The sequence below is a fragment of the Saimiri boliviensis genome, chromosome 8 (genome assembly GCF_048565385.1).
Source record: "Saimiri boliviensis isolate mSaiBol1 chromosome 8, mSaiBol1.pri, whole genome shotgun sequence".
NCBI lineage: Eukaryota > Metazoa > Chordata > Mammalia > Primates > Cebidae > Saimiri > Saimiri boliviensis.
In genome coordinates, this window is record NC_133456.1 from 127,600,054 (window position 1) to 127,618,870 (window position 18,817).

The window sequence follows — 18,817 nt, forward strand, 5'->3', positions numbered from 1 at the left end:
TCCCTATTGATTTCCTGTTTTCAAGTTCATTGATTTCTGCTCTAATTTTTATTATGTCTTCTCTTCTGCTTAGTTTGAATTCAATATGTGCTTTTTCTAGTTTCTATTCTCTGCCTATTTGCAATAAATATTTACTGTTTATAGTAAAATAAAATTTTACTTAAAAGTACAAAGATTAGTGGTTGCCATTAGAAATTGGAGAGAGGAGAGGAATGAAGAGACGGAGGCCTTATTCTAATATTGTCTTGCAAGGCAGTCTACTGGCAACAAATTCTCTCAATTTTTATTTGAGGACGTATTTCTCCCTTCACTTTTAAAGAATAATTTCACAGAGTACAGAATTCTAGATTGGTAGATATTTTTTCTCAATACTTTAAGTATTTCACTCTACTCTCTTCTCCCCCTTTTTTCTTCACTCTCTTCTTCCTTGCTTTTTTCTTGGGAGAGGTTGATGCAATTCTTATCTTTGTTCTTACAGTGGTAAGACTTTTTCCCCCTTTCTTTTTTAAAGATTTTTTTCTTTCTTTTTTAAAGACGTTCTTTGATTTTATGAAATTTGAATATCATATGCCTCTATGTGGTTTTTAAGGCATTTAGCCTACTTGGTATTCTCTGAATTTCCTGGATCTGTAGTGTGTGACATTAATTTGGAGATAGTCTCAGTCATTAACGCTTTGCTTATTTTCTTTTTGTTTCTGTCTTTCCTCCCTGCAGAATGGTATTCCCATTAAGGGTATGCCGCACCTTTTGTAGTTGTGACACAATTCTAAATTATTCTATTTTCTTCTTTTCAGTGCTTTTTCTCTTGACTTTTAAGTTTTAGAAGTTTCAGTTGTCACAGCTTCAAGCTCAGAGACATTCCTTCAGTCAAGCCCAGTGTACTAATAAGCCCATTGTTCAATTAATTTTGCTGTGATAACCATACGGTATGTATTAAAAAGAAGTCATTTTATAGACTCAAACAGAAGTATTACAAATTAAATCATATTACTGTATCTGGAATTTGTCTCATACCCATCCAGCACAGTGTGCATGGGCCAGGGGAGGGAAAGGATAGGCAGAGGTGGAGATGCCCAAGTTTGGATATTAGTGAATACATGTTGAAGTTGGGTGTTACGTCCATGGAGGTTTATTATACTAGCCTCTCCAATTTTGTATATGTTTGAAATTTCTCATAATGAAACAGACAAACGTAGATTAACAGAGAGAAGGAGAATGATTTAGCACAGAGAACAGACAGTGACCATTTCAGATCTTGAGAAACCAGGGAAGAATGTTTCCCCAGGCCCCTCACATCACACATGGGTGACCACATGCTTTGCCTTTGCCAAGCTTCCCTGCTCAGAAACGATTCCTTCTACAGCTTTGTTATTCTTCTGCTTCTCTAAAAGCTGGTGTCTGTGACTGCCTGCACAGCCCTGGGCAAATCCCACGTGCACTGTTAATCAAGTTTGCTAAGCTGCCACGAAGTCTAGGGGTCACTGATCCCCCTGGACTCTGCTCGGTGCTATTGATTCCTGCCTGCTGCCCCCTGGTCTTGTGACCTCTCTGCGTGCCCCATGGCCTGTGTTTCCTGTCCCTCTAGGAGCACGCTTGTCGGCTCCACCGTTTCCCTTGCTGCAGGGAGTAGAATGTGATGCCTAGTGAAATTTACTGGGCAACAATAAGGTTCAAGGTTGGCGCCTCCTGCAGAGGAGTTAAGTCTTATCTGCTTTCAGCACCACTCTCCCTGCGGTGCCTTGCCAGACTCGCTGCAGATTTTCAGAGCAATTGATTTTCAAGCTGTCGCTGCTAACCCTGACTCTAGCCTCAGACTTGACCTTTCTCCAGACTGGATTATTTATGTCTATCCTGCAACCTCACTAGGGAAGTGTGTTTTGGCCCTGAAACAAAGATTACTGTCTCCTATATGACCTTAAAATATTTCCCTGCACATGGCTCTCCAGTGGGACACTTTGCTGAAGTTTGCTGACTTTTTATTTGAGTTGCTCAAGATCATTTCCTTTTTGCGGTACCAGAGAGGTCTACTGTGCCCATTTCAAACAGGTTAAAAAGTTTGTGCTACAGACTGGGGGTGTGATTTTCAGTTTTAGGATTTGGTACTAGTGCGGCTGGTGATTAAGCTCATGGCCATTGAAAGGCTGACTTGGGTTTAGATATCAGCTTCTCCACAGCTGTGTGATTTTTAATTTAATTCAGGTACTTTTTCATTGACAAATATTTGGAGATATTTCAGGGATGGTTCCAGACCACCCAAATAAAAAGAACATCCTAAGAAAGCACGCGGCACAAGATTTTGGTTTCCCAGTGCATGGTAAAAGTTATATTTACACAGTCGGCCATTAAGTGTGCGGTAGCATCACGTCTTAAAAAGTAATGTCCGTGCCTTCACTTAAAAATACTTTGTTGTCAAAAAATGCTGACACAGAGACACAAAATAAGCACATGTTGTCGGGAAAATGGGGCTGGCGGATTTGCCGCCGCAGGGTTCCCGTAGGCCTTTCATTTGTCAAAAACGCAGCACCTGTGAAGTGCGCTGGGGCCGCACGCCTGCGGATTTCCCGTGTGCGCAGTGACGCTTGCCGCACGTGCAAACGCGCCGATGTAAACGTTGTGGAATGACGAAATCCAGCTAATTAACATACCGGTCACCTCACGTACTTATCTGTGTTTCGGTGTGAGCATTTAAAATCTACTCTATTAGCAGTTCTGGAATATACAACACATTGTGATTAACCATAGTCACCATGCCATGCAATCGATCTGAAAAACGCATCCCTCTGATCTAATGGAAACTCTGTACCCTTTGACCAACCTTTTCCCATTTCATCCCACCCCGCCAGACTCTGGCAACCAATCGCTGTGTGATTATGAAAAATCAACTAGCCCGTGAGCCTCTGTTTCCCCAGCTCCACTGCAGCACTTATTTTATGGGGAGCTGCAAAGAGGCTGAGAGATACCATGTGCCTGCCTGTCACGTTGTGACTCTTTGTTAAATGGTAGTTACTCATATACTATTGAAAAGATTAGCCACAATATATGGTCATAATTTTGATAGTGACAGCTTTTAAAACTTACAGCACTTCATCTTACATCTTAATACCTTGTGCTGTAATTATTTTTTATTTTTATTGTTGTTTTAAGGGACAGGCTCTTGCTCTGCTGTCCAGGCTGGAATGCAGTAAGGTGATCATAGTCACCATAGCCTTGAACTCCTGGGCTTCAACCATCCTCCTGCTGCAGCCCCCTAAGTAGCTGGGAGTGTAGGAACAAGCCACTACACCCAGCTAATTTTTTTTTTTTTTTTTTTTGGGACAGAGTCTCACTCTGTTGCTCAGGCTGGAGTACACTGGTGTGATCCTGGCTCACTGCAGCCTCTGCCTCCTAGGTTCAAGTGATTCTTCTGCCTCAGCACCCCAAGTAGCTGGGATTACGGGCATCCACCACCATGCCCGGCTAATTTTATATTTTTAGTAGAGGAGGGGTTTCACCATGTCAGCCAGGCTGGTCTTGAACTCTTGACCTCAGGTGATCTGCCTGTCTCAGCTTCCCAAAGTGCTGGGATTACAGGTGTGAGCCGCTGCGCTTGGCAACACCCAGATAACTTCTAAAAAAAATTTGCAGAGACGAGGTTTTGCTCTGTTGCTCAGGCAGGTCTCAAATACCTGGTCTCAAGAGATTCTCCTGCCTTGGCATCCCAGAGTGCTGAGAGCAGCCATGCCTGGCCAGTAATTATTATTATTATTATTATTTTATGAGATGGAGTCTCGCTTTGTCACCCAGGATGGAGTGCAGTGGCGTGATCTCAGCTCACTGCAACCTCCACCTCCCAGATTCTCGAGTCTTCTGCCTCAGCTTCCCAACTAGCTGGAATTACAGGTGTGTGCCACTACACCTGGCTAATTTTCGTATTTAGTACAGATAGAGTTTCACCATGTTGACCAGGCTGGTCTTGAACTCCTGACCTCAAGTGATCCACCCACCTCGGCCTCCTAAAGTGCTAGAATTACAGACGTGAGCCACCGCTCCTGGCCCCAGTATATTATTTTTCTGGAATGATTTCCTAGCCTAGATTAAATGTAAGAAACTCCCTCTCATTTATTTTCCTTCTTACTAATATCTATCACATTCCTTGGTGCCTAATAGGTAATCAATATTTGTTGATTGAAGGAATGGGTGTGACTGTTATCAGCAACCAGTGATACTGACTTTAAAATCATAAAACGCACCCAACACATGTGTATTCTCACGCAATTGCATATCTGTGGTGAAAATATTGACAATCCCCAGACACTGCATTCCTTATTTACTTAAATGGCTATGGAAGGCAGCTTCAGGAGATTCCTGTGACCCTTTGCTCCTCCTTCCTAACCGGGAAAGAAGAGCATGAAATAAGACCACCAAGCTGCCGTTTTGCAGACGCATGTAGATGAAGCTATTGACCTGCGGTTTGAAGGATATTCATTTTGTTTTTTCTTGTCGTGTGCAGTCTTCCAAATCTTTATATTGGCTAGGATTTTGTTGGATTTTTCTTAGATACTTCTGAGTTTTTTGTTTTGTGCTTCTGGAGCACTGGAAATGGAGCCTGTCCTGTCTGATGAAGGCCAGTTACGGTATAATGCAGGTAGGTGGAGATACAGATATGACATCAGGTTCAGGTAACTGACATGAGTAACAGATTAAAGACACCGTTCGGTGACTCATGCCTGTAATCCCAGCAGTTTGGGAGGCTGAGTCGGGTGGATTACAAGGTCAGGAGTTCGAGACCAGCCTGGCCAAGATGTTGAAACCCCGTCTCTACTAAAAATACAAAAATTAGCTGGGCAGTGGCACGCACCTGTAATCCCAGCTACTGAGGAGGCTGAGGCAGGAGAATTGCTTGAACCTGGGAGGCGGAGGTTGCAGTGAGCTGAGGTTGCACCATTGCACGCCATTGCACTCCAGCCCGGGTGACAGAGTGAGACTCCGTCTCAATTAAAAAAAAAAAAAAGACACCTTTGATCAAGCTTCGTCTACAAACATGTAACTCTTTGTTAAAGTAGTATATCCTTCAACTCATTCTTAATGAACAACAGTTACACAGCTATTCAATACATCTATTCTTTCTTCTCAAATCTACAATTTTCTAAAGGCCTGCTCACCCAGGAACTTGATGCACCATACTGCTCTCCTTCTGGCCAGAGGCATTTGACCCTGGGCCACCTTGACTGAGAAGCCTTGGACTTTGACGTGCTTTGAGGTCGATCTAGGTTTGGCTGAAATCCTTCTGTCTATATACTATAAAAATGCCAATGTCAATGATAATAAAACACCAAAAATACCTCCATAACTTTTTGTTTCAGGTACATAAGAAAAGTGTAGAAACTTAGTGCCTAAATCTGTTCTTTTCTCCCTAAAGTCACAGCACCTTTACATGCTTTACGTTATCTTTCTGGGAGAAATTTAATCCCCTACTGCAATTTTTCCCATTGTGCATTTACATTTCTCAACACACACACGCACATATGCAGATACACGCATATGCACATATCACCATCACACAATAATAACAGAAATTCAATCTTTCCTGGCATTTTTAAAGCTTTTAGTGTCCATATGACTTTTCAAGGTAGGAAGCATCTCTGAGGGGGAGGGAGACGGCTCTGGACCAACTTCTGCTGCCAATCAGCCCCTTGTCTACAGGTAGATTTTTCTGAAATCCACAAAGTCAACTTCCATGGAGTCCTAGTTCTTCTCTTCTGGAGACACCTTATTAGTTTAAGTCACTTCCCCATTTTCTGCAGAAACATTTCCAGTGTATGTGAAACGTACAAGTTTAAAAGCAAGCAGAAAAAGAAAAGTTCCATATCGCTGTCTCTAAAGAGGGTGAAGGAACAGAAGAACATGAGCTTAGAATCGTATGCTTTAGACACAACCCTTGACAAGCCCAAGTGACTACTTCAAGGCACTGGAGGAAAAAGTCCAGGGGCAACATGCTGATTAAACATGCTGCACTGAAGTCAGAGTTCTGTATAAATACTATTATGTGTCACTGTTGATTGTCTCCTTTAGCACAACTAAAATAAATGGCTTGCATTGTGTCCATCATCTCACCTTGAATGGAATTTCCTTACTGTACGGAATATCAGAAGTGGGGCCGCCTTGACCCTGCAAAATGGCCAAGTGGGTAAATTTTATTTTTGCTGCCATCTTCCCTTCCCTGTGCTTGCCCCGATTTCCTGGAGTCGTTCCTCAGGCTCTATCCTGTGTCCAATTCCCCAGGGCCTCCTTGCTGCCAGTTAATAATAGCTTTCAATGCTGTTATTCTTCTCAGAGTTTTTGCATTTTAATAGGACCCCCAGGGATTAAAATGCCTCCAGAACCAAAAGAGTGAATCTCTAATGGTGGAATTTGAGGTACCAGTGACAGGCATTGTGGGAGATTTCATGGGGAGGGTTCTCTCAGAAGACAGACACCCCCACAGCTTTCGACTTGACTGACTTGGTATGGTTGACCTTACAAAGGAGTACAGGAATGTAAATTAATCAGCCGTAAAATACTGAACGTTCTTGCAAAGAAAACCTTCGACTTTGCTAATTGTACTTGAGTGTTTCAGTCAACTTTCCAGTCACTGAAGACGTGGTCATGTTGGAGGTGTGTCCTGGCTGGGAAAATGATGCTGTATCTTAGGGAAAGTTCACTTGAGTGACGGTGGCGTGGGGGACGGAGCGGAGTCGCCCAGACGGCAATGCTTAGGAATCTGTGTTCCAGGTCTTAGCCCATTACTGAAGGAAGCAATCACAGTGACACGGAAGAGAATGGCCTGATTAACTCCTAAGTACAGGCGTGAAATAATAATCAACTCCACACTGAACTGCTGTTTCCATATACGTTGTGCACATGGACCAAAAAAAAAAAAAAAAAAAAAAAAAAGAAGCTGGGATATTCTTCTCACCATTGTTCAGCAGAAGAGGATGTCAGATTCCTGCACTTTATCTGGACCTCTCTACCGTTCTCTCTCTTTTTTTCTCCTGCTAAGTAAACAGCAGAGCTTCATCCATTATTCAGCTATCAGAGGCTGTCAGGATTTTCTGGCTGTGGAACTTGGGAGTTCTTACATTTTTTTTTTTAAACTGTGGAAAATGTATTTGCAAAACTGCTGGAAAGGGATATGAAGAGAGATATCAACCCTTACAATATAATTAATCCTTGTGAGCTTCTCCCCCAGAGGGCTAACTTGAGTTTCTCTTTAGTAATGGGAATTTAGTTTTTTCTTTCTTTCTTTTTTTTTTTTAAGTTGTCATTATTCACACTTAACTACCTGTGGCAAGTACTGTGGAGGAGAGAGACTGTTGTAAACAGGTTTGGGGCGCACAGGAAGGAAGGACTTTGAAACCAGGCCCCGTGAGAAAATGCATAGAGCTGCTGCGCTCCGCTGTACCTTAAAGCTGGTAAACACACAGCCCTCCTCACGAGCCAAACATTACGAATTCTATTTTTATAGCTCTTGGAAGGCTTTCTGCAGTCTCTTCCATGTTGAATGCTGTAGTTAAAAGATATCTTTAGGAGAGATTTTCCAGATCAGAAGTTGCAGGTCTAGGAATATTGAAAAGAATGTAAAATCTTGTGCATGTAAATATCTATTTTATTGCTTTCAACTTTTGGATCAAGAAGACACAGTAAATGACCCCTAGAAGCAAGGGAGTCATTGCACCCTCACATTTTCTGAAAGATTTCTTTAGGGTAAATTGCAAAGCACTACTGAAGTATAACGGTGCAAGGCACTATGGGAGTGTTTACTATTTTGTAAATTGCAAAGCACTATCAGAGTGTGCCTTCATTAGGATGGTGGAAGTTATTCTTGTGAATTTAATCATAATCTGCATCAATCTGAGGTTGCAATACATTATTAAATTCAGTAGAGAGTGCTCAGAATAGAAATGGTGGATTCTTGGGAGCCTGCATTGGTGAACAAAGAAAAGGAAGCACACTCCTTTCCTCTGTTTTTATTTTTTTCTTTGATAAAGTGATTACTGTTAGAGTAGTGCACTGCCGTAAACTTGATGTAATCATGATTTAATAAATCGCTGGAAAAATTCTCTCATGGTAGAATGTGAATGTTCAGGTGGAAATAATGACAATAATGACAGCTGACACCCAGGAAACACTTGTTATGTGTAGGGAGAAATGTCAAAAGTAGGAATCTAGTTAGAAGGATCCATACCTTGTGAACAACCATATATCAAAAGTCACCAATAGTATCCCAAAGAGCAGAGGTTCTCAGGGGAATGTCACAGAGTTTCATATCTTTCAAAATATTTACTAATGGCTGTATGAAGACAAAGAAGACACTTGTGGAAATCTAGGTGGAGTAGCCAACAAGATTGATGAAATTGCCAACATTTAAAATACAATCCAGTGAAAACAAGTATCTGAGCACTCACAGTTTAGATACTTGGGAGTGGGTACATATCATATTGGGGAATTCTACAATTTTAACTAGGAGATTCAAGCATAAACAACCAAAATAAGATGCAATTAACAAGATGTGCCTTAAAGCCTGCATTCGAATCCCTGTTCTAACACTAATTCATACAATCTTGAGCTAGTTATACTTAATTTCCAAAATTCTCAGTGTTCTCATCTGGAAGATGAGTTAATATTAGTACCTATAATAGAACTTAACAGGATACGGCGTGTTAAATACTTAGCATGGTAGCACCCAATACCTTTTAGCTATTATTATTAGTCATCATAGTTGTTTTTAAGAATAATAAATATGAATAATAAATATGGCCAGCATGGTGTCTCAGGCCTGCAATCCAGCACTTTGGGAGTCCAAGTCAGAAGGATTGCTTGAGGCCAGGAGTTCGATACCAGCCTATACAACATAGTGAGACTCTGCCTCCAAAATAATAATAACAATAATAATAATAATAATAAAATATTATAGTAAAGTTATCTAGTCCTTGTAGGTAACTGCACATTTAATCAAGATAATGATGAATTTTAATGTTTAAACAATCAGTTGTGCAAGAAAGGACTGGGGAAGTTTGACTTAACAAACATTGATGTGAAATGGAGTGAAAGTTTTTGTTAAAAATCAAGCTTCGTTTTAGCCAGTGGTGTAAATGAACTATTGAAAAAGATAATGGCTAAATGGATAAATGCATATTGCCCAGGTTGGCAAAGTTGAGAATGCCTTAGTGTTCTAAAATAGCCAGATCCTATGTGAAGGACTGGGCTCAGTTCTGAACAGCCAGCTCTGAGATGGACAGGTTAGAGATATCTCTAGAGTCTTCAGGGAGGTGATAAAGGATATGGTGATATCTTTTATGAGGTATTAGAGATATCTCTAGAGTCTTCAGGGAGGTGATAAAGGATGTGGGTTAAGGGCACAGAAGAGATCTTTGGAAGGGACTGGGTAACTGCTTTCAATGGGTTTTCAGGCATCTCACTGATCACACACACCAATTCTGTTTATTCATGTATTTATTTATTTTTTCAGGCAGAGTCTCACTCTGTCACCCAGACTGGAGTGAGTGGCTCCATCACAGCTCACTGAAGCTTTGACCTCCCAGCCTCCAGCAATCCTCCTGCCTCAGCCTCCCAAGTAACTGGGACCATGGGCCTGCAGCACCACAGCTGGCTAATGTTGTTTAGTTTTTGTAGAAGTGGGGTCCTGTCGTGTTGCCCAGGCTGATCCTGAACTCCCGAGCTCCAGGGTTCTCCCACCTTGCTATCCCAAGGTGCTGGAACACACGTGGATTTGAATTTATAGAGGTGATGGAGCAGCTCATGTGGTGGCAAGATTTTCATTGCTTCTGCTTCGCGAGAGGTGAGGCATAGCAGGCCACACAGGGCCACACAGAGGAGGGCCAGTGCTGGACGGGAGGCGGAGATGCGCAAGGAGAGAGCATGGGCCAGTCTTCACTGTGTTTTCTGTGGAATAGACATGGCAGCATAGGGGAAACAGCTTAAGACTGGCTAGTTTGAATGACGCCAGTGAGTTTGGAGGCAAAGAGGCTGTCCCTAGTTGTCTGGTACTTGGCCCTGTGTTGATTTCACACGGGTAAAATATCGGCCTGGTATGTGTTAGGTAAAAGAGGTGGCTAGAGTGTAGACTTTGGATTGGTTTGTGTATGAAAGTCCCTCACATAGACCAGTCATTTATCGTCTTAGGACTTAGCCAGCCCTGAAGACCGGATCAGTCTATCTTACTCATCTAGGTCTCCCAAGAGGTCAAAACATTATAAAATATAAAAACTAAAAATTATGATTAATACATCAGGGTACAGGCTGCAGCTCCAGGGGAAGAACCAGGAACCATGTGGAGAAGTTCTAGAGAGGCAGATTTTAGGGAAGAAGAAAAATAAATCTTACTGTGAAACAGGGCCATTGGAAAGTGGCAAGAAGGTCTTTGTGACACCAAGAATGCCTGAACCCAGACAGATTCTGGGATGGCATCGCCAGGTTGCTCGTGTTGTAGGTGGGATTCCTTCAAGGACCGGGAGGCTGGAATCAAGCCCAACTGATAGACTTTACATTTGGTGGCTGATGGCAGGCCTGGAAGGAAATTGAATGACCGTTGCTTCTTTTCATGTACGACTCCTTAGTTTCTCAGGAGTAGAACCAACTTAGAAAGATTGAAATTCAGCACTGGGAATAAATGACATTTTTATCCATAGTTGTAATAACTGGGGCTCTGACGGGAAGGACTGGAAATTAGCCACGGGAAAAAAGAACCCCTATTTTAGTGCCAATTAAGTGGGAGCCAAGTGGCCAGACGCCTAAGTTAAAAACAATGGGCTGACCTTGAGTTCTCCTGAGAAACTACAGACTATAGGGTTTATATTGGCAAAGTCTTTCTATGAAGTCATTCTTACACTAGAAATATATTGAGCTCTGGCTTGGCCCTGTCCACTGGGGACTTTACTGTGCGTTAGGACCATTTTTTTAGAACTAGTCTTTTTTTTTTTTTTTTTAATGGTTATCATTTTAAATCTGTGTTTCTATTTAGTATTAAAAGATGCTAACGGATGGTAAGATTCTGGTTCCACTTTCTAAACATGAAGGAACTGTACTAGAATGATCTAAAGGTTTCCTTCTGATTCTAAAATTCTTTGATTTTGTGACGATATGCTCTGTTGACCCACAAAACTCTGCTCCTTGGAACGACTCTACTTGCGTGAAGTAGGCGCCAGCTGTGATACTCTGTGCCTGTCTGGTGTTAGTCCAGGTGTTTCCATTTGTCATCGGACAGGTAGGGTTGCTCTTATTTGATAGCCAAAGAGTGGAGATTCAGATTAGTAACTCGGGCAAGATCAAGGAGTTAACACAGGGTGAGATTAGGGAGGGCCAAGTCTGTCTGTCCGCCTTACTGCAGACTTCCATATTCCAGTGATGAGTGTCAGGAGCTGTCAGAAAATGACACCGGGAATGCCGTTCTGTATTTGACAGTAAAGCCACCGCCTCTGGCTTGGAAATATTGATCACTGCCTCTGAGATCTGAGAATTGCAGGTGGTTAACTACCGTCCCTCTTGCCTCTCTCTCCAGATGAGAGTCTGTTTATTTCTGGTAAGGGGGTGGGAGGAAGAGAAACAAAAAAGAGAAAAGATACATTTAAAAATCACTGAAGTATTTTTCTTTTATTTAATTATGTCTTTTTATCCTAAGTTTACTATCAGTTTTTGTTTGCTCCAATTCTACTTAAGGCAAGAAGAAAATTCCCTTTCACGTCTAAAATTCTGTAGAGTTTTTCTTTGATATTTCTTTTTAAAATTTTACAATAATTTTCATGAGTACATAGTGGGTGTAGATATTTTTGGGGTGCATGAGATATTTTGATACAGGCATAGAATGTAATAATCACTTAAGGGTAAGTGGGGTATCTGTCACCTCAACCGTTGGCTATTTCTTTGTGTTGCAAATTTCAATTATGCTCTTCTGTTTCAATGTGCAAAGACAGATACCTGCCTTGCTTTTAAAATCCCTCTGAGTTCAATATGCCTTTCAAATTGAGCATTTTAAGGTAATGAAGGTTGTTCAAGAATCCCAAGAATACTCACTTGGGTCATTTGGACTCCTATCCAATCCTAGAAAACAGGCTGTTTCCATCTGGATGGCCTCTACATTCTCACGGAAATAGACCAGATTAATTTTCTTTCTCAGATACGGGTTGCTGGATCTCCATTTATTTTTGTCAGTCATGTGGTCACCATAACTGAAAGTGTCATTTTATGTGTTATTGCTATGAAAAACCTTAACTCTATTAATTTTTAAATGAACACACCAACTATGTCAGGTATGATGCTTTGTAATGCACAAAAAATCAAGAGTGGGAAGTTCATTTATACATTTGTGATGTTTAGGCTCAAGCATCTGTGGGGACTTTGAATTGTCTAGAAAATGGAGCCTCAGCAACTAGGCTAAACCGTTAGTGTGGCCATCTGTTTGGAATTAAAACACGGACGAGGAAATTAGATTCATCCTTCTACAACTTGGGGAATTCAGTATGAAGATCTGCTTTTACTGTGAATGTCTTTATTTTAAGCATCTGAACGAAAGTTTTTCTACATCTGGCTTCCACTGTATTTTTGTGAAAATGAACTTTAAAGGCGTGTGCACGTATATTTGTGGCATGTGGCATGTGGCACATGAGTGACACAATTTTGGGGATGTGGTGGGGGCAAGTGAGACAGTTAGCCAAGTGGCTAGGCATTTCAAGGCTTTAAAGTTAGATAACCTTTGGCTAAGAATACCTTATTTTTTTCAACTGTAAAAGGGAGTAATAAAATTATTTATTTTATAAGGTCTTACAAGGATTAGGTAAGATAATTATTGCCTGTAAAGTACTTCGTATAATGTCTGACGCATAGTTAACACACACTAAATATTAGTTATTCTGTGTCAACATTTATCATCATCATCGTCATCACCGCTGGCACCTTTGTCCCCGTATTCAAAATACAAAATGAATTTTAAACCCTTCAGGAATACCTTCCTTTAGATTTACCTTCTAATGGGTACTTACTGCATTAGTAACAAATTCACTGGTGTGTGTGTGTGTGTGTGTGTGTGTGTGTATTAGTGTGTGAAAGTGTTGATGAGTGTGTGTTTGTTTTACTGGATCCAATCTTTAAAAACCCTTATCCACTCAAATTAATTGCTTCATTTGCAAAACTAATGCCTGGTATTAACAGAGAATGACTCCTTTCCCCCTTTTAAATATACAGATACACTATTGAATATGTTGTTACAGTGAATGTTAAAATAATGACTAATACACAAGGGGCCAATTTAGCAGGAGCTCTTAATCATGACTTCCTGCAACTGGGCCCCTGATGGAAGTACATAACTATGGGGCAGAAATTGTAGATAACAGAACACTGGAAAATTGAGTGTAGGCCAATAGAATTCAGCCCCTGAGCTCCTTTCAACATAGATTTTAAGAAATTGAAGCTGTCTTCGGTATAATCTGGCTTCATCATTACCTCTTCTCTTCCACTGTTTTTGGACTCCCACTTCAACCTCAACATCCCCAACAAGCAGTTCATAATGGCCAGAACCCTCCCTCCCTCCCTCCCTCCCTCCCTCCTTCCCTCCCTCCCTCCCTCTCTTCTTCCTTTCCTTCCTTCCTCTTCCCCTCTCTCCTCTTTCCCTCCCTTCCCTCTCCATTTTTTTTTTTTTTTTTTTTTTTTTTGACAGAGTCTTGTTCTTTCGCCAGGCACCAGGCTGGAGGGCAGTGACACAGTCTCGGCTCACTGCAACCTCCGCTTCCCGGCTTCAAGCAATTCTCCTGACTCAGTCTCTGTTCTCCTGACTCAGCCTCCTGAGTAGCTGGGACTACAGGTGCACGCCACCACGCCCAGCTGATTTTTGTATTTTAGTAGGGACGGGTTTCACTATGTTGGCCAGGATGGTCTCAATCTCTTGACCTTGTGATCCACCTGCCTCGGCCTCCCAAAGTGCTGGGATTACAGGTGTGAGCACCAGGGCCCAGCTGAGGAGAACGTTTTTTATCTTATTTTTTTCCCTTCCCTCTTTCTCTTTCTTCTACTGCTCTTTTCCCCCCAATAATGCATCCACTGGGCATACACTATGCGTCAAGCCTTGTGCTAGATTAAGTGGTGAAAAGCACAGATATTTTATTTGCTTTCATGAAATTTACAGAGCAGACATTTAAAAAATACATACATAGCTAATGTCAATGTTTACGACAATGAAAGAGAAGTTCACAGTGTGTGAGAGTTTGTAACGGGGGGTAACTTGTGTTATGGTGGATGGGCAAGAAAAATCGTTAATGGCAGGATTCCATTTCTTGATGGTGGAGGAGGAGTTCTCTACGGGAAGTGGAGAGGCAGGTGTGTTTATAAGAAGGAATGGCGCAGCTTCTGTGAAGATCCCGAGACAGGAAAAGTCATGGATGGTGGGGAATTGAGTCTGGAAAGAAAATAGCTGGAAGAGGAGCAGCTTGGAGTTTTTGTCTTTCTTCTAAGAGAAGTGAACAGCAATGGAACTATCTTCGAAATGAATGTGTTGAAATACTGTATTTCAAACATAATGAAAATTATACAATGTAATAAACAAAGGTAGGTATGCACAGTTAAGTAATTTCTTCAGGTCAGTGATTTATCTTATGATGTGTGTTTTTTTTTTTTTTTTTTTTTTAGACAAGGTCTGGCTCTGTTGCCAGGCACCAGGCTGGAGTGCAGTGGTGCAATCTCAGCTCACTGCAATCTCTGCCTCCTGGGTTCAAGCAATACTCCTGCAAACAGTAAGCTGTAACTTTTAACTTAGTGAAAGGATGTAATGTTTTCATTTATAGTTTGTATTTTTCATTGTCTAGTTTAAGAACTCATTGCCCAAGATGTTATTCTAAGTTATTTCTCATATTATTGTCTAAATTTTTAAGAGTCTGATACTTCACTTTTAGGTCTTGAATCCAGCTGAATTGACTTTGCGCTATGGATGTAATTTTACTCTGTGTTCCTTATGAATGATCAATTATTCACGTACCATTTGAGTTTTTCATCTTTTCTCCTTCCCTTATATTGTCACTTTTTCTATATCTCTAGTTTTCATATATATGCAGTTCTCCTTCTGTATTTCCTGATCTGTTCCAGGGGTTTACCTGTAGATTTCACTACTATAGAACATGCAACTTCATAAAATATCTTGGTATTTTACATCATTAAGTTGTTGTTCTAGCTCTTGACATTTGTTTTCCATATGAGTTTGAGGAGCAGCTTGTCAATGAAAACCTCTTTGGGGCTTTTGATCAGAATGGCTTTAAATTTCTAGATTGATTTTTAAAGAACTGATAAATCTTTAAGTTTTTCTGTCTATAAATATAGTTGCTCTCTCATGTATTCCAAAATTCTTGTATATCTGTTAATAATTATTTTTTATTAAATTCTTATATGTTTTTATCTGTTGGATTACACCAGGTATTTTTAATTTAGATAGGAATTTTCTGTGGGAATTAAAAAATTATATTTTTGGTTACATTTTAAGTGGGTATTACTGGTGTAAAATAAAGCAATGTTAACTTTGTATCTAGCACCTTAATGTACTCTTTTGTAATTTCAAACAATTTGTAAGTTTTTATTATTTATTTATTTATTTATTTATTTATTTATTTATTGAGATGGAGTTTCGCTCTTGTTACCCAGGCTGGAGTGCAATGGCGCGATCTCGGCTCACCGCAACCTCCGCCTCCTGGGTTCAGGCAATTCTCCTGCCTCAGCCTCCTGAGTAGCTGGGATTACAGGCACGCGCCACCATGCCCAGCTAATTTTTTATATTTTTAGTAGAGACGGGGTTTCACCATGTTGACCAGGATGGTCTCAATCTCTTGATCTTGTGATCCACCTGCCTCGGTCTCCCAAAGTGCTGGGATTACAGGCTTGAGCCACCGTGCCCGGCTCCAATTTGTAACTTTTTAAAAATATTGATTCCTCTTCTAATAGCCAGGTAAACTTCTGTCAGACTGAGTTTTCACCTTTAATAACGATACACATTGAACAGACAAAGAAAAGGAAAATTAGATAAAGGAAAAAAGGAGAAACAAAGGCAACTGGATGGTGTTTTCTGGACGGTGGTTTCTGGACGGTGGTTCCTGGATGGTGTTTTCTGGACGGTGGTTCCTGGATGGTGTTTTCTGGACGGTGGTTTCTGGACGGTGGTTCCTGGATGGTGTTTTCTGGACGGTGGTTTCTGGATGGTGTTTTCTGGATGGTGTTTTCTGAATGGCGTTTTCTGGATCGTGTTTTCTGGACAGTGGTTTCTGGATGATGTTTTCTGGGTGGTGAACCGAAGCAGGAATACGACGAAAGGGAGCTGATGCTTGAAAGAAGGCAATGACTCCAGATAGGTGTCTCATTTTTAGGCAACCTGAAGGGATTCTGCAGCATGTGAGGCAGCTAAAATTTGGAGAGAAAATCTACTGTATTTCTGGCATGAAGAACCAGAGGACAAATTTAGGCAACAACTGTCTCTAGAAAGTTAAGGAGTAATCTCAGATAGCAGAGAGCCAGATAGGAAACCTCCGAATTGTTTGTATAAACTCTGCCCAAATCTTGGTTAACACTTGAGCCATATGTATGTGAGGTAGACTCTGAGAAGCTAAACTAACAATAAAAGAAGTGAACTGAGATTTGAGTTGCTATCAAACACACAGAGTTTTTACTTTGAGTCCAGTCATATTAATTGCCTCATAAACAAACAATCCATACTTTTTGAAGAACTAATGATGAAACCCAGGGATTCTCTAATATTTACAGTGTCCAAGATAAAATCCAATATTATTTGGCTGCAAAGATTCAGGTATATGTGACCCATTCTCAGGGGAGAGAAAATCAACAGAGACCATTCCTGGCTGTGGAAATTATCAGGCAAACTGTCTAAAGCTGCAACTTAAAAAATGCTCAGTGCTGTAAAAGAAAATGTGCTCAGAATGGACAAAGGAAGAGGAAATTTCAGCAGGAGAAAACTCAGAAAAATGGAAATTCTAGAACTAAAAAATAAAATATATTAAATTAAAAATTCACTATACAGTCAACAATTGAATGGAGATGAAAGGAAATTATAGTTATCTCAACGATTGATCAACAGAAATTATGCAGTATGAATAACAAAGAGAAAAAAGATGAGAAAAAATAAACAGAGCCTCAGAGAACTGTGGAGAAATATGATCTCTAACATATGCATAACTGGGGTCCCAGAAGTATAGGAGAGAGATAATGGACAGAAAAAATTACTTAAAGACAATATGCTGGGTGTGTTTGCTCACACCTGTAATTGCAGCACTTTGGGAGGCTGAGATGAGTGGATTACTTGGGCTCAGGAGTTCAAGACCAGCCTGGGCAACAACATGGCAAGAACAGTCTCTACCAAAAATACAAAAAATTAGCTGGGTATGGTGGCACATGTCTGGAGTCCAAGCTACTTAGGAGGTTGAGGTGGGAGAATCACCTGAGCCTGGGAGGTCAAGGCTGCAGTGAGCTGTGATTGCTCTGGGTGACAGAGTAAGATCCTGTCTCAAAAAAAAAAAAAAAAAAAAAAAAAGATATAATTCTAGAAAAGTTTCCAAATTTGATCAAAGATACAAATTTACAGATTCAAGAATTTCAATAAATTCCAAGTAGGATAAATTGACAGAAAAACATGTCTAAGCACATCACAGTCAAACTGAGGGAAACCAAAGATGAAGGGAAGTCTTGAAAACAGAAGAATGATACATTGTATTGTATATAAGGAAGCAATTATTAAAATGACTGATGACTTCATCAAACTATATAGAGTCCAGAAGTCAGTGAAATAACATATATAAGGTGCTGAAAGAAAACAAAAAAACTCTGTCAACCCAGAATTTTATATCCAGATAAAATATTCTTAATAGGAAAATAGCAACCCCAAAACATTATCAGATGAAAGAAATGAAGGGAGTTTATTGCCAGCAGAATTAGCAATGCTAAATTTCAAGAAATGTTTTAGTTATAAAAATGCTAAAAGAAGTTTGTCATGCTTAAAGAAAATGATACCAGATCTTTCTGAAAGAGTTAAGAACAAGAGAAATAGTTAAAACAATAGATAAATTTTTAAGTCTGTATTTTCCTCGTAACTACTGGAAAGTAGATATTCTTATTTAAGGCATAAATTATAAGAATGACTTGTGTTGTTTATAAATCCATATATATATCTAAAACAACTATAGGATCAAAGCTGAGGAGGGTTGTCAATGTACCTATTTTATGGCAAAATTTTCATATTATATTGAAAGGGTTACAATCATAACTCCAGTCTTTTGGATTTTCTCTGTGAACAATTATAGCACCTACAAATAAAGGCAAATTTTGTCTTTTTATTTCTAAGTTTCATACTTATTATTTATTTTTCCTGTCCTATTGAATTGAGTAGGGCATTCAGTGTAATGTTAAATACAAATTGTGGTAACTGGAAACTAAAAAGTTCTTGACTTGAATAACAATTTTCTAAATTTCAAACTAAAGTGCAACATTTATGTAAGTTTGTGGTGAGGTATTTTACTTTAAGAATTTTCCTATTCTTATCCCTAGTTTTCTAAATATTTTAATAATGAAAAGATGTTAAATTTCATCAATTTTTTTTTTTTCTTTCCAGAATCTGAGTCTCACTCTGTCATCCAGGCTGGAGTGCAGGAGTGTGATCCCTGCAACCTCTGCCTCCCAAGTTCAAGGGATTCTCCTACCTCAGCCTCCCGAGTAGCTGGAATTACAGGTGCATTCCCCCATGCCTAGCTAATTTTTGTATTTTTAGCAGAGGTGGGATTTCGCCATGTTGGCTGGGCTGAACCGG